Source organism: Phyllostomus hastatus, unplaced genomic scaffold (genome assembly GCF_019186645.2).
Source record: "Phyllostomus hastatus isolate PE091 unplaced genomic scaffold, TTU_PhHast_1.1 phas_contig_150, whole genome shotgun sequence".
Lineage (NCBI taxonomy): Eukaryota > Metazoa > Chordata > Mammalia > Chiroptera > Phyllostomidae > Phyllostomus > Phyllostomus hastatus.
In genome coordinates, this window is record NW_025333611.1 from 24,090,320 (window position 1) to 24,106,132 (window position 15,813).

At 38.6% G+C, this 15,813-nt stretch overlaps 1 pseudogene; it reads left to right on the plus strand.

The window, feature by feature from the left end:
* Positions 1-13,881, plus strand: part of LOC123808350 — a 37,563-nt pseudogene extending 23,682 nt beyond the window's left edge.
* The last annotated feature ends 1,932 nt before the right edge of the window (positions 13,882-15,813 follow it).

Here is a 15,813-nt window from a genome sequence, read left to right on the forward strand (position 1 = left end):
TATTTTTTTGGTATGCCGCAGAATTTTAGTAATTAATTTATGTGTGCCATGAAATGAAAAAGGTTGAAAATTGCTGCTGTAGATTAAAAATGCTGATGTTCAAAATCCTTTTAGGAAAACTTCTGGGTAAATGGGTAACTGTATTTCATCTTCAGGCCCAAACTGCAATATGTTACAATTTTAGAAAGAGACTGAATACCAGCAAACATATGAAGGTGGCATGTAAAAAGAAGCTATAACCTTGTATGATCTGAGGCTTGCAAAATTATTTCAAGTATTCCAAATAAATATGTTTCCCAAACATTCCAAAGTTTTCCAAAATATTCCATGGTAAAAAAAAAAAACAAAAACAAAAACAAAACAAAGGCAAAGGGAGATTCCAGAAGTCATAAAAAGATCTGTAAGCTGGACACTGACGATACTGCAGAGCCAAATTCTCTGACAAACATTTTTGATATAAGATAGAATTTCAATGAATAGTTTTTGAAATTTGCAGTCCAATTCAGTTAAAGAGGCATCTGTACTAACCGCACAGCAGACACTTGACTAACCTGTGGCACACTGTGCTCGGTGGAACGCAGACCCTGCCTCTGAGGGGCTCACAGCCCGGGAGGCGGCAGCGCAGGGAAGGGAGTAAAGCCCACATCACGGAATTCTGCCGTCTTTGATTTGGATGCCACGGCTTCGAATTATTAGCTGTGGGATTGGGCTAATTAATCTCTCTAGATTGTAGTTTGTTTGCCTGCAGAGCAGATAATAGTCACAAGGTTGCTGGGAAGATTATAAAGAAAATCCTATAATGTGCTTGGGAATGCCTGGCTGGGAGTAAAAACAAATATATTTTCGCTGAGAAAGTAAAATAATCATTTTTCTAATTCATATTTGTGTAGGCCCTAGGTCTACAAAGAGTAATAAGGATCCACAGTAATCTAAGAAATTATAAGAGACCACGGCCTCAATTTAAAAAATAACTGTTTTTAAAAAATCACTGAAAAATTATAACTCATTTCTGAAGAACAAAGGGTGAGGTACAGAGTGTATATGCTTCCTGTGAGAGGTGGACACAAAGAACAGCTTTCAGCTCAATTTCAGGAGAACGTCACATTCATCAGAATTGTCTATCCAAAACTGAAATGAGCTGCCATCAAATTTATCAAATGCCATGAAGAGTAATGTGAGCTTGTAGAGAGATTAAGGTAGGTAATAATTTAGGAATAACCAGTAATAAGCAGATGCTCTAACCAGATGCCTTGAAGAGCCTATAACACTGAACCCACCGCCTGACTCACCATTTATTTTGCCACAGAGAGCAGGCTGTCACTTCCCCAATCAAACTGACTGTGTGTTAGCCGATGATGAGCTACTTTTAGAGCAACCGACAAACTGTGCTGTGAAACGATTGATTTTCTACTGACTGGCCATCATTTTGCTTTTCTGGCCCCCCAAAATGGAATCAACAAAATTGAAATCATTACAAATCACTGGTAAAAAGCCTGTGCACTATCATTCCACAGTGGGTTTTTTTCTTTTTCTTTTTTTCATTTGTTCTTGAAGCTCTGAAAACAATGTGCCTTTTCCCATTACTGAAGACACTTGTATTTTGTACTTTTGCCAAATGAAACAGTTGGTTGAAAGGACCAGCACTGATTATGCCTGAAGCTCTCATGTGACACTGAAGGTGACGGAGTCTGAAATCGGAGAGACTGAGGCTTGCGCTCCCTCCGGCTTCAGGCCATGCGACGTTAGGGGGAGGTGACCAGCCTCTGTCACAGCTTCCTTACAGGCTAAGATACTGACTGCACAAAAAAATTCATGGGTTCCAAAGGAGATAATGTTTCACCATACCCACTAGTATTTAACATATTTAATATTAAATACTAAAACGAATACATTTTCTTTTATTAATGTATCTCCTTATTTCCACATCTTGATGTTTTCTACCATCTACTAAGCCTTACTGATTATCAAGAGCACTGGAGACACAGAAATCACAACTGAGATAAGTTAAGAAGTGATTTACTTCATCTCTCCTTTCGCAGAGGACCAAGCGAAGCCCAAGGCCCCACAGCTCATTGAGGGAAGAGCTAAGTGAGGGGAAGGAAGCATTCTCCACCTCCTGCCTCCCAATCTAGCGTTCCTTCTGCAACAAATGCCATCTCTGGTAATGTTGCAGGTTTGAAAGAGACATTTTTGTTTGAAGAAAATTAAGCACAGCATAAAGGAGTAGAAAGAACAGCAACTTTGGAGTAAGAGCACTGTGGATTTGGTTCAGGTTTGCCACATGGTGGTTGGGTGCCTTGGAAAAAACACAATGCTTCTGGCCCCCCATTTTGTCACCTACATGTGTGGGTGATCAGATGGACCTCACGGGGCTTTGGGAAAATTTTTAAAATAAAGAATGTAACATCCTTAGAACAGCATTTGCCTCACTAAGAATCCTTGCCACATATTAATAAATAATATTTTTAAAAATAATAGTAAGAGGTTTAAGTATCATAACAGGCTCAAAGAGGAGATAGGGGACAGGAAGTCCTTTTCAGTCCTCCCAACCCCCATCAGTGTGGTGGTCACTCTTGAAACAGGAATTACATTTTATAACAGAAAAATACCAGTGCGCCATGCTCTCCTTCTCCTCCAGGAAAAAACACAAACAATTTTTTAACCTATCTTCTCAGCTTTTCCAAGTTCTGGTTCTTTTTCCACTCCTAATAAATATTTTCCTTAGAGAACACCCACGTCGTGCCGGCAACGTGCTCAGTTTCTGGCCCGACTGTTTCGGAGGCGCATGGGTGCCTCTGAGCGCCATGCACCCAGGGCTGGGACATCCATCAAAATCTTTTTTCAGTGACTGTCACTGTCTCCAAGGTCTGCTCACTGTTCTGGTGAATTAATTTACACCCACAGCTAAGCCTAATCCTGCCAAGTTCTTCAAGGAATTCAGAGCACCATGCGTTTAGCTGTCTAATCTCTCCTCCCTGTAATGCTGTGTGCAACCAGACACCCTGTGCGGTGCCATTCCATCCGATTGCTTCTTCTTCAGTTGATTTACCGTCCTCTACATCCACAAGGATGCTCAGACCCGTAGTTATAGTTCATGCATGCACTCCCTTGTTGGCTGTATATTTCTGCTGGATAAGCGGGCTGGAGAGAGATTGCTCCATAGAACAAAAATTCTTGAGTTTTGTGATACATGCAAAGATACATTTCCACGAGGATTAAAACAATATACCCACCCCAAAAGGACGTTAACACTTTCAGTGTGGGCATTGAAAACAACTAATTCATTTGTGTTGTTCTGATACCACTATCTTTGCCAAGAGTATTTATAGCCATTTTAGGAATTTCCTTAACTCTGGTGGCTATGGTCTTGCTACATTCTTGGTCATCCTTCCTTCAGTTATGAATTGTCTAGTTTTACATTCCTTCTTCTTCCATTGATACAGATAGAAATATGTAGACACTTTATATATAAGACCATGGCGAAGAGTTCTATGTTGCGTTCGAAGATCTGGTATGAATTCCTTTTTCTTAGCTCTCCTGAAATACCGACCACTGCAGCCTCAACAGTTCATATTCCACTTCCTTGTTCGCTTTTTCTCCTTAACTTTCTCCACTCTTTTACAAATGTTGTATTTTATTTACTTTTTTATTTATTATCAGTGCCCTTCAGTAAGCTCTATGAGGGCAAGAATATTTGTCTTTTTTATTTATTGCTGTCCCCTAGCTCAGAGAATAAAATATTTGTGAATGAACAACTGAGAGATTAAATGAGATAATCCATTCCAAACCCTTAGAACAGTGAACTCATACTTTCTTGGTTTAGACAAAATGGAAGAAAGTAGAACAACTCTTTCTCCTTACTGCATAGCTCCAGACATCCATGCTCCACAATATATCAAAAGTGTGCTTTCCAAACTAGACTATAGCTGAAACCTAACCTACTAAACTTTCTTTCTAAAGCCTGTTTTGGAAAAGCATGTCATTCAGAGTATCATGGGAGATCTTTTGTCCAAAGCCAAGTGCTTAATAGCTCATTTTTCCTTCCACTGTGAAATGAAAACTAAAATAAATCAAAGTAGCAACCTAACAGTCCAGAACGGCCCTGGAATAAAAGTGTAAATAAATGTGCTCAGTGATGAAAGGAAAAAAAATCAGGTAGAGAAACATATTTCAATTCCTGGTTCCTGGGGATTTTGTGTAAGCAAAACCAAAGCAAGTTTTGTGCAGAACTTTCTTCTGGATGCTCCTTTATTTATTACTCATGACTGCCAAAAAGTTAAATAAGCATTTACCGATCTCGTAAGCCCAAAGAATCAACTGTGTATTTATTTATTTTCATTCAATAACTTGTCAAAAAAACCCCTAAGACATCAGCAATGAACAAGCAAAGTTTAGATACAGAGCAATTTAGCCCAGAGTTGTTGTTTTTTAAATTTTTTTGTGTTGACTAGAACCAGAAACAGATGATAAACAAGGACCCTCATCTTTGCTAGATATAATGGAGTTTGAGTAGATCAACAAAAGTCTTCCACGTACTACTCTACAAGTCCCATTTGATTTTCTGATATGCATCACAGGAGATGGGTGCAAAGACTGGCACTTTGTGTAGACATGGATACTGGGATGATTGTTTCCATATCAACATACTGTTGCCACCAGGCCCCTGAATGTTCAGTTTCTCCTTTATGAAACCTCATCACTGCCCTTATGCATCCTACATCTGACAAAATGCATGGAGGAAGTCAAATCGAATTGCAAATTTCCTGGGTTGTTAACTCTAGTGGAAATTTGTTGCATCTTTTTCTCTCATCTTCCATTATGCCTTCTGCAAATGTATTTTAATACTCTCCTGGGAAATGTTCTCTTTCCTTCCATGATAGTTTCATTATTCACAATGACACACTTGACCACTTGGACTTCACCTTCTGGGGCCTCATATCTGACATATAATAATGCCACTGAATACTTTGGAGTGTATACTGGCATTGATCTAAGTCCTTTGGTGTCCCTCAACAACCCAATTAAGTAGACACTATTATTATTCCAACCTGCCAAATGAAGCAAATATCAGAGACCAGAAAGCCAGAAGTTAAGTGGTGACATAGAATTCACACTCAGTTTGGTTAAAGTGAGAGCAGATACTTGCCACATTAGGCTATACCGCTCCTCTGAGTACAGGGACCCAAGAACCAAACACCAGTTAAAGGTGATTCGCGTCAGCAGCAGTTTCCTGGTGAAATGGTTCATTCTTCCCTGCTGCCTAGGTTTTCATCTTTCTTCCGATAGCCTTCATTCATATGACTGCCCCATGACCTTTTTAATAAATGAACTTTTCCCCTTTTTTATTTAAGTATAGTTGGCATATAACATAATTGATACAACCACTATGAAAAACAGAATGGAGATTCCTCAAAAAGGTTGCTTCCACTTCTAGGTATTTACTTGAAGAAAATGAAAACAGTCACTTGACAAGATATGTGTTCCCCTGTGTTCATTACAGCATTATTTACAAAAGCCAAGATATGGAAGCAACATTGGTGTCTTGTCCACTAACACATGAATGGATAAAGAAGATGTGATTTACACATATATATGCATACACAAGGAATATTGCTCAGCAATAAAATAAAAGAACAACATCTTGCCACTGCAACAACACGGATGGACCTAGATCACAGGTGGCAAACACAAGACCTGTGGGCCGAATCCAGCCCTTCACCTTGTTTTAATCAGCCCAGCACCTTTTTTCTACCCAGTGGCAGTGCCAAGCTCTTGCCTAACTATTAAGGAGTAGTTACATGTATACAGTCCTAAAATTTCATTCAGCCCTTTGAAGGCAACCACGAGGCTAATGTGGCCCCCGGTGAAAGTGAGTTTGACACCCCTGACCTAGATGGTACTATTCTAAGTGAAATAAGTCAGAGAAAGATAAATGCTATGTGGTTTCACTTACGTGTGGAATCTAAAAAGAAAAATGAATGAAGAAAATAAAACAAAACAAAACAGACTCATAGAAACAGAGATCAAACTAATGGTTGCCAGAGGAGAGGGGTGTGGGAGTAAGGTGGAAAAGGTGAAGGGTAATATAGTCAATAATACTGTGGTAACTTTACATGGTAACAGATGATTACTAGGCTTCATGTAGTGATCACACTGTAAAATTTATAAATCTCAAATCACTATTTTGTACATATGAAACTATTAAGTTGACTTTTTGATAGACTTTAGAAGATAGATGGAATCAGTATTTGTTTATTTTTCTGTTCTTCCCCCGGAAGTTCCCACTTGTATTTTTTTCTTTTTCTTTCCTACTTCTTTTTTTATTGATGTTCAAGTACAGCTGTCTCCATTTCCCGCACCCCCACCCCTCAATCCTACCCCCTTTGGCTTTGTCCATGTGTCCTTTATACAGTTTTTACCAGTTTGTTCTTTATTTCAATGCCTCTGGTTATATTTTGCTTGCTGGTTTTTTATGTCAATGAATCTTAACCTGGTATTCAGAGTCCCCATCTGCATTGGACTCTGTCAAGTGGGTGCTGTTATTAAGAACTAAACACATTTTGTTTTTTTTTTAAACCTATTTTAAAGCTTATTTCAGGCTGTGCTGATCTCTCACAATGTATGTTATGGGGTGAGTCACTGTACATTCCTAATGTGTGAAGTCCTGCTATTCAAGGACAAGGTCAGAGCTCAGCTGCCTGGTGCAATAGGAGTCAATACTTTGGTTCTCCCCATGAATCCCTTTCTGGGTCAAAGGGATTGTTTGATTTTCCTAACTTCAAAACCATAAAGTATTTCAGCTTTGACCTCCTTACAAAACCCCAGCAGAATTCCACGTCTCGTCCATTCAGAAGTTACTGCCAGCACACTCTGATGTCCCAACTGGAATAAGACAGTTCAGGAGTGGCCCACCTGCTTGAGGAGTGCATATTCACCAATGCCATCAACAAGGAGACATTGTTTTCTTTCTCAACATCTATGCCTATAAGAATATATTGAACCTTCAGTAGCATTATTTTTATTTCCCCCCCCTTTAAGTACCACCTCCTCCATTCCACGTGCTCCTGAGAAGGAGGATATCAATTCGTGTCCTAGTTCCCAGCCACAGGGATGGGCACCGAATCCAGACTGGCCAATTAGTGCATCCAATCCAGGACAGTTAGCAAAAATGAATTATATGTTTCAAACAGGACCCATTGGCGTTCTCTTTGAAATAATTGATGCAGCCACTGAGACGGAGAGGGTTCTTGGGATTTTGACATGTAAAAATGTAACTCTGGAGCAGTTTATAACATCTGTGCAGTAGAGAAAAGAGATCTGAAAATAGAAAAACCTAGGGGAAGGGGGAGAGGGAGTGGAGGGGAAACTGATGGCATCCTTTGAACCTTCATATCCTGTGCTGCCTGAAGCCAGAACTGCCCCACCACGGTTCCTTCACCCTCTTTGTATGAAGAAGTTTGAGTTGGGTTTTTGTCACTTGTTGCTAAAGTCCTGGTTAATCTTGGTGTACCTATAAACTGGAATATGTATTTAGGATATTTAGCATATTGTTTATTATTTTGTTTTTCCTTAAAATATCAACACAGTTTATAATATCTATCCATTTATTTATCTAACTACAGGTGTGCACATACACACAGCATTGTTTCCTAAAACACTAAACATCTGAAAAATAAAAAATAAAACCCCCGCCATTTAGAAGCATGTTATAATACCATCTGTCTTTTGCTGCCATATGGCTCAAACATCCTCCTTAATGATTAGAAATTTATGTCTTTCAGATTCTCGTCATGAAAGGCTCCAGTATCCTCTCTTACGTAGTCTTCCCATCTCTTTACCACTCACTTGCTCTCACGCTGACATTTGAGATTATTGCTTTTCTCCATGATCAAAATTAGTTTTTCTAAGAATTCAATGAGAACAACCAATATTTTAATTAATTTTGGATCTCTCCTCTCTTCTAAGACTTAGAAGAAGATAGTCTTAACAGTAAGTGAAGCTTGCCTCCCTCCACTCACTGAACAGGGGCAGGTTACTAAGACAATTTCCAATATGAATGCCTTCCTTTAATTCTATCATAGACATTCTTTAGACACTGTCACATGTGTTACTGCACTTGTTTTCCAATGTGCATAGGTATGCTGAGAATCCCACCTACACAACACGAGAAACGAATACTGAGAAAGAAGGTAGCCTGCCCTAATTCACTCATCTATCAAGAATCTGGATTCAAACCCAAATTGTTTGGCTCTAAACCCAATGATATCTCTACTTAGAGCCCTGACTCTTTTCTCTGATCCATACACAGAGGTTCTGGCCACACTTTTTTAAGAAAATAGTTTCTGTTGCATTAGCCATGTTGAAAATAGGTTGCAAAATCACCTAACTTCTATTTCTTTCAAACTTGAAAAGACAGTGGTAGGGTGATGGCCTAGAGACTATGATCATGAAAGACACATTTCTTGTCTGAGATTCAACTTAGAAAAAAATGTAAGTCTGGGTATGAATTCTTGGGAATTAGCAGAAGAGAAAAAGATTCTTTTGCAGGACGAAGCAGTGGGTGCAGCTCTTCTTGTGTCTTCTATCGTGACAGCTGAAGTCTCCTCTGTGTAGCTCTGCTCAGTTCAGTTATTCAGGCTGCCTTTTGTATTAGAGGCCACTTTGATTCCCAGCCATGTCTCTTCACAAGGGTGGTTGTTAAGAAATATGTGAATGAGCTCAGAAACTAAAAATACATTCTTCCTCTCTCTGCCTGGTTAAATCCGTTGAACTCCAGCCTTGATCTAACTCTATCTTTTATTATTTATTAACATCTTTGTCTGTGATCTCAAGTCACCCCCATGACCCATGTATTCACGTGACCAGCAGAGTTTGGGGCCAGAGCAGAGCTCCCCGAGTAGTCTGTGGCCTGACAATAGCTTCAAAGTCTTACGTCTCTCAGTGAAAAGAGAGAAAATCTATCACAGGTTACATTCTTCTCTGGGGAACAGGATACAAAAACTTTCCTGTCGTTTGTCATTTCCAGACTCCTCCATGTTGCACAATAAGTAAATCTGTTTTAATGTCTCTGGCTTGTCACCTCCTGTCATCTGTTGTGGAACTACATGCTTTGGGGGGAGTTTGGCTGAACTTATGTCAGGAAGAAGTCATGTTAATCTCAGTGGGGAATGTCTCTGATCTGACGCTGTTCAAAAGACTCAGAAATAATGATCGATAATCTGTAGTAAATTGCCATGTATTTATTACCTATGGGTATTTATCATAAATCATAAAAGTTTGATTTTTCTCCTTCAGATTATTTTACACTGGTATTTGAATTTGAATTTTGCATGTAAGATTCTTGCATTAGGTTCCTTCCTACCTTGTAGGGCAAAGTAAAAACAAGGAGAATTCAGGGTGGGGTGAAAGTAGGGTTTATAGATGTATGTGAAACACAGAACTTATTCTTGTGTTATTATTTAATAATTATGGTAATATTTTCCATACAATCAACTATAAACCTGCTTTGCCCCACTCTATATAAGCATCTGGTTTTACATTCTATCGGAGGTAAAAATGATTTCTATTCTTGCCATTATCATATCAAAACACTACCTTAATTTTTCTTTTTACATCATGATTGAGAGAACAATTTAAGAATGTATATAATAGTCCTATATATCTTGCCAATCCATCATCCATTAGATTTTTAAGCTAATAGCACCCACATTATCGTTTCGGGGACCACCATTTCTCCACTGTGGGTCCATGTGGTTCAGTGCAGGCTGACTCTATCTCCTGTTCTGAGAACAGGAGCAGGATTCAGGCGTGGCCTATCACACCTACCGCAGCCATGTGAATAGCCCTGGGGAGGGCAGATGACCGAGGCAGGCCAATGGCATTCAATCCCAAGGCTTCTTAAGGAACTTCAAGTGAAGTTTAAAGTTCCACTGGGATTACTGAGCTGGTGGGATACAAACCTGGAAATTGTGCTATTTATTTTACCATCCCAAAGGCAAAGCCTACCTGGGAATAAGCTAATGTGAAAGAAAACAGAACTGAGAGATTGAGAGTCTCTCTCAGTCTCATGAGGCCCAAAATGCCAGTCCCCCAGCCATCATAGCCAGGGGCCCAAGGGGCAGTCCCTGTGTGGGCTGTGTGAGCCTGTGGCATTAGCTGTGCAGTGAGGGATCTCAGGGGTGGGAGAAGCCCACCAACTTCATCAGGGCCATGCAAAACAGATGCTCAAGCTCATTTATGTCCATTTAGATAAGAAAGTATAAGGACCACAACTACTGAGTTTCTAAAATTGTGGTCCTGATGTTTTCCTCTGTGAAAGTGTTGCCATGAAGAGTATTAATATTCCCTGGAATGCTACTGTTATCAGAACAAATACAATGAATAGCCATATTCCTTTCAATTTCCTCCATTAACAGTATAGTCTCATAGTGAACAAGCCATTCATGCATTACTTATACTGTGCTAATGTAAGGGAAGCATGCTTGACTTTGTCTGTCACCAATATGCACTTGAATATTTCATCAGTATTCATCTTCTATCATAACTTTGTAAGTATTCAAGAAATTAACCTCTGCTATAGTCCTGTAACATGCCTACTTAAGAAAAATCTTATCATTTTTCCTAGCAATATTTCAAAGCTCATGTCAAATTTCGTGACCCAGGGACTTTTGGAACTATCCTCTAATGTGGAAATTTTATTCTGAACCTGCAAATGTGTTCATTACTTCTACATTATTACCTATTTTATATCATTTTATGTATGCATTACACAAATTCTGACTATCTTAATAACTCTTGTGATATGTCATATATAAAGTATGACTGCCTTGAAAATGGCAATTTAAAAGTTAGATTTATAAAGTGTCACTTTAAAATTGTATTAGGAACCAGATTTCTAATATATTTAAAACTTGATTTCATGGCAGTAAACAAAATTACTGTGAAGTTACAGCTTACCCATAAAATCCTGAAGTAGAATAGATATCTAATACCACTGCACTTGACCAGTTAAGAAATTAGGTTACCCATTATTAAAACATTTATCTATTTATTCCTTTAACATTTGTAGCAAAAATATACTTGTAACAAAAATTTTAGATGAAGAAAATTAATCAGTATGGCCATTGTCCATAAATAATATCTATTTTATTCTGTCACTTGAACTACTGAAGTAGCACATACTTAGGTTAGAACTAAAGCAATTGTTTGAGAAATTAATACAATAGTGATGTAGGGCAGTTTTCTGGTCAAGGCTGTGAAGTTTTTGATGGCCATGACTGTGCCAAGTTTGCTTTTAAACTTTTAACATACAGTGAATTAGTAAAGGTTTTTTAATTATTTGTTATCTATAAGAGACACCTTTGTTTTTTCTTTTTAAATAATCATTTCTATTGCTATCCTGTTACAGTTGTCCCAAGTTTTCCCCTTTGCCCTCCTCGGCCCATCCCCCATTCCCCCCCACAGTCAATTCCCACACTGTTGTCCACGTCCATTGGTCATTTTCACGTGTTCTTTGTCTAGTCCCCTTCCCCTTCTTGCTACCATTATCCCCTTCCCCCCTCCCCTCTGGTCACTCTCAGGCTGTTCCGTGTTCCCACGCCAGTGGTTCTATCTTGTTCATTAGTGTGTTTTGTTCATTAGATTCCTCTTATACACCAGGAAGACAAACAATCCAATTAAAAATGGGCAAAGGACCTGAATAGACACTTCTCCAAGGAGGACCTACAGATGGCCCATACATATATGAAAAGATGCTTAACATCACTAGCCATCAGAAAGATGTAAATTAAAACCACAATGAGATATTACCTCACATCAGTCAGAATAGCCATCATTAAGAAATCAATGAATAACAGGTGCTGGAGAGGGTGAGAAGAAAAGGGAACCCTCATGCACTGTTGGTGGGAATACAGACTGGAGCAGCCACTATGGAAAAACAGTATGGAATTTCCTCAGAAAACTAAAAGCGGAACTTCCTTTTGACCCAGCAATTCTGCTGCTGGGATTATACCCTAAGAATCCCAAATCGCCAATTCAAAAGAAATCATAAAATCACTTATGCACCCCTGTGTTCATAGCAGCACGGTTTACAACAGCCAGTGCTGGAAACAGCCTAAGTGCCCATCAATAAATGAGTGGATCAAAAAACTATGGTATATTTACACAATGGAATACTACACAGCAGAAAGAGAGAAGGAACTCCTACCTTTTGTGACAGCAGAGAAGGAACTGGAGAGTATTATGCTAAGTGAAATAAGCCAGTTGGTAGTAAGGAAGTTTTTAAAAAATTTAGTCCAGCAGATGAATAAACAGTAGTGTTATATTCCCATCTACTCTGTAGCTACTGGATGTATTCAGAACTCTAGACAGCACTGTTTCTTCTCAATAAGGCCTTTAGCATGCTACTTACTAGCTGTGAAATGGAAGGCTTACCCCCTCTCTTTGGGTACACTGACAAGAAATTTTATACGCACATCATTAAAGGTATTACAACTTTTTCTGTTTGGAAACAATGGGATCACTGCTTCATTTCAGGGAGCAGATGCCTTCTTTCTCCACAAATATGTAAGTTCCCCAATGGCAAGGACCCTGTCTTGTCTGTTGCTATATCTTCATTATTCAGCCAATAATGTGGGACATAATAGCTTTTTGAACAAATGATTAATGTAGTGTCTCTCTGGTAAATTCTCATTATTAAGCACAGCGACAACCAACAATAATGAACAAGTTTTTAAGATTTGTTCATAAGAAAGCCAGTCATAGGACTTTGAAAATGGACAAGACCAGTGTAGTTATCTTCATTCAAATAAAATTCAATAAAGAGCTCAAAAGTTCTACAAAACAAACAGTCTATTGAGCTCTTAATCCATAAATTTACTGAGATCATTTTGGGTAACTAAAATGCTTCTAAAATGAACATTATTTAAAAATATATATTATCACACCCTGGCTGGTGTGGCTCAGTGAATTGAGCACCGGCCTACGAAGCAAAGGGTCGCCAGTTCAATTTTCAGTCAGGGCACATGCCTGGGTTGTGGGCCAGGCCCTCAGTAGGGGGTGCATTAGAGGCAACCACACATTAATGTTTCCCTGCCTCTCTTTCTCCTTCCTTTCACCTCTGTCTAAAAATAAATAAAATAAAAAAAATCTTTAAAAAAATAAAAATATATATTGTCAGGACTTCTGCAGGATCCGGGAATCCTGAAACCCTGGATTGCCTATATATGCTTTAAGACTTGCTTTCCATACTTTTATCTGGAAGTCCTGCAACTACCCTAAGTATTGAACAGACCTATGGGCAATGGTGGCGGAGTCTACATACAAATATGCTTTGTGATGTTCTGGGAAAAGACTTCCAACTTGTTGGCTGTACTATTCACTGTGGCTGCATCGCTCACTATGCTTTTGAATACATTGGCAGTGTTGTCATGCATTCTGTCATGTAGCATCAGTGGAGGCTACAATTCAAATTCAGATGCCGTCTTTGCAGAAAACCTTAGTTGACACTTTTATGGTATCCAAAGAGGTGACACTGTTTTTGCAAAAAGCCCATGTGATTTAAAATCAAATATTTGTAAAAATGTAATTGATTTGGAAGGGACCAAATCCTTACCAAATTTCTTTAAAAGTCATAGTTATGTGCAAAGGGGTTATGCTTGGTTAGAAGGCGATAATATAGAGAATTATCCATATTCCAGGTACTATGGATCTATTCCATATGGTCTAATAAGAGGACATATCTTCTTTAAGATTTGGCCTCTGTGTGATTTTGGATTTCTACATCATAGCCCCAATGGCCACAGATTTTCTGATGATTACCCAGTAGTTATTCTTTTGATTTTATTATTTCTCCTATTCAAGTGGATTTATTATTGCCACTGAAACCACTTACTTAATGAATGAACTATTTGATAGTGTTTTAGTTATTTTTAATTGTTAAATAGAAAAAGTAACAGAATCTTCAAACTATATTAATTCAAAATATATGGATAAAAGTAATCCAAAAATCATTTAAATTTTCAAATATATATATTCTTAAAGATTTATAACTATGGATAGAATAAAATCACTTTATCCAGAGACTACAGGGAGTACAAATATAAGATGATAAGTAAGATGCGTAGTCATGTGTCATGTCATGACATGTTTAGACCCCAGCACAGTGCAGGGACGGTATAGGGATCTAGCTGATGGCAGAACGGCATTCATGCCATCAGCAAGCATCATCGGAAGATGACTGAAACTACAAATAGGTACTAATGATGACAAAAACTTGATGTGTTTCAGCCTAGGGTGAAAATAAAATCAAGAGAATGTTGTCACATGACATAGCTTTGAACACCCAAGGTGAAAAGCACATTTTGGTAAAGCATGGCAGACTAAAAGCATTACACGTAGCTAAAGTCTGGCAAAGTTTGGACATAGCTAGCTGCCTTGCCCTAAGGTCTCAACTACTGTGAACTGAATACTGGTCCTTTGCACTTTGAAAATGAAAAGATTATTAGTATATACATTCTCTTTCTTTTTCCCCTTTTTTATTGCTGTTCTATAACATGTGTCCTCATTTCCCCCCATTACAATCCCTTACCCTACCCACCCTCACCTTCCACATTCAATCCCCCATTGTCTTTCTATTAATATTCATAACATTATTTAATCCTGGCCTACAGAATTTCTTTTTATTCTTATTTTTTAGTTAAAGCAGATCTTAATAAACATACAAGTTATTAAGATCCCTTATTGAAATTAAGGGTCTATCTATCATGGCCATAACAAGATTTTACACCTGTCTTATCTGACTTACAGATTTTCAAAGCAAACCTGAGCAACCAAATAGAGAATGGTTCTACTTTCTCTGATACAGGACCTGTGTGATTAGGATGATGGGGAGACTGAGCCTGCTTACCTTCCAGACAGTGTCTTTAGTGTCTCTCAACTCTGATGAAATAGGACTTGGGGAATGCAGGCTGTAGAGTTCTGAATGAACAGCATATACTCCCCTCCCAACATGTAAACACACACACACACACATCTTCTGGAAATCTCTGATCTGTTTTTCAAACTGTGTAAGATGTTGTTTTCATAGAATAAAAACAGTCTACACAGTACAACCTCTGGTTGAGAGTTATAAAAGTCAGCTGGTCATTTCCTGCCCCAGTGCCAAGCAACCAGTTTCACTGATTATTTTTTTTTCACTATACAAACCCCAAATAGTATTTCATTTAAAAATCAAACAGAGTTGAGTCCAAACAAATTTCCAGTTATATCATCACATGCAACAGAAACGTTTTGGGTGGACTTCCACCATAATTTTGTTCCAAGCAGACCTCTATGTGAAAGCACTGCTCTACTGACTGGCTGAATCACACCCCAGTAGGAAAAATCGGCATGAATCATCATCTCTCTGTGTAGTACTACCATGGGACACAACGAGCATCAACCCTTAGAAAGAAGGCAAGAAATAAAGGCATCCCTCGTATCATGAGACAGTGTCGTCCCTGTTGGTGAACAGAGCCACCATTCCATTTTTCTGTCGTTGCCGTGTATTTGGAAGGCAGCAGGATGGCATCCAAGCAAGAGCATAAACCTAGCGTACAGGAGAACTTAATGGTTAAAAACACTGGGCTTCGGAGTCAACCAGACAGATTTGTATCCAGATTCTTCCAGTTTATCTCTGGGCCAGTGTAGGCCCCGGGGCTCCACTTCTGTGTCTGTAAATTGGATAACGATAGTATCTAACAGCCAACTTGTGAGTATTAAAAGAGGTAATATAGAAAAAGATCTAATTTCACACAACACATGACATATAACAAA